The sequence below is a fragment of the Chrysochloris asiatica genome, unplaced genomic scaffold (assembly GCF_000296735.1).
Source record: "Chrysochloris asiatica unplaced genomic scaffold, ChrAsi1.0 scaffold00033, whole genome shotgun sequence".
Taxonomy (NCBI): domain Eukaryota; kingdom Metazoa; phylum Chordata; class Mammalia; order Afrosoricida; family Chrysochloridae; genus Chrysochloris; species Chrysochloris asiatica.
In genome coordinates, this window is record NW_006408551.1 from 18,642,393 (window position 1) to 18,643,974 (window position 1,582).

The window sequence follows — 1,582 nt, forward strand, 5'->3', positions numbered from 1 at the left end:
GCATCTCAATGCAAAGAAAACAAAAATCCTCACCACTGGACCAATAAACAACATTCTTATCAATGGAGGAAAGATTGAAGTTGTCAAGGACTTCATTTTTCTTGGATCAACTATCAACACTCAGGGAAGCAGCTGTCAAGAGATCAGATGATGTACTGCATTAGGCAAATGTACTGCACAAGACCTTTTTAAAGTGTTGAAGAGCAAAGATGTCAGCTTGAGAACTAAGTGCTCCTGACCCAAGCCATGGTATTTTCATTAACCTCTTGTGCATGCAAAAGGTGGACAGTGAATAAGGAAGATCATAGAAGAATTGATGCTTTTGAGTTATGGTGTTGAAGGAGAATATTGAAAGTGCCATGGGATGCCAAAAGGACAAACAGATTTATGTTGGAAGAAGTGTAGTCAGAGTGCTCCTTGGAGGCCAGGCTGGCCTTTGTCTCTCCTACTTTAGACATGTTGTCGGGAGGGACCAGTTTGGTAAGGTGGAGGGTCAGGGAAAAAGGGGAAGATCCCCAGCGAGACAGATTGGCAAAGTGGCAGCATCAATGGGCTCAAGTGTGGCAACAATTGTGAGGTGGTCCAGGACTGGGCAGTGTTTTGTTCTGTTGGTCGCTATGAGTTGGTACTGACTGGATGGCACCTAAGAACAACAGCAACAACAACATAACATGGCAAAGTGAACTAGACCAATGTTTCTGAAACTATATGTATTATCCCCATATTCTGTTATGGTCCAATATTAATATAAAACTCATGGCACATGTGATTAACCATGTGAGTTTCACCTGACCTGGTCTATGTCCACTGATTGTGTGCATGGATATCATGATAATATTAAAAAGCTATAAACATCTCTAAAGGCTAATTTATCAATTTTTGTAATTATTGCTAACAGCTTGCAGACTGGCAACAAATTCTAATTGTGTTTTGAATAGCTCTGACCTAGAGTACCAAATCATGGAAACCTTCCTGGAGGAAATGACTCTTGGAGGAAGTGACTGAAGAATGAATAGGCAAAACTGAGATGGGAAAGAGTACTAAGGTAGAGGGAATATCACATATTCTCCCTGATTCAAGAGACAACAAGTATGGCTGGAATCAAGAGTCAGTGAGAGCTCGATTAAGATGAGCTTAGATGACCAATGCCAGGCCAAGTCTGTTATTTTCATTGCAAGGGCAATCATTGTTGTTGTCATTAGGTGCCATTGAGTGGGTTCTCACTTACAGAGCCTCTGTAGGTTTCCAAAGAGTGGCTAGTGAGTTTGAATTGCCGACCTTGCAGTTCAAACTGACCTTGCGGTCCAGTGTTTATCCTGTAGCACAACCACTGCTGTTGTTAAGTGCCATCAAGTCGATTCTGACCCATAGTGACCCTGTATAGGGTTTCCATGGAGCAGCTGGTAAGCTTGAGCCACTGACCTTGCAGTTCAAATGACTTTGCAGTCCAACGCATTAGCCCACAATCCACACCAGAACTCCTGCAGCACAACCATTGTTGTTGTTAAGTGCCGTTGAGTCTATTCCGATCCATAGCGACCCTGTATAGGATTTCTGAGGAGCAGCTGGTAAGCTTGAACCA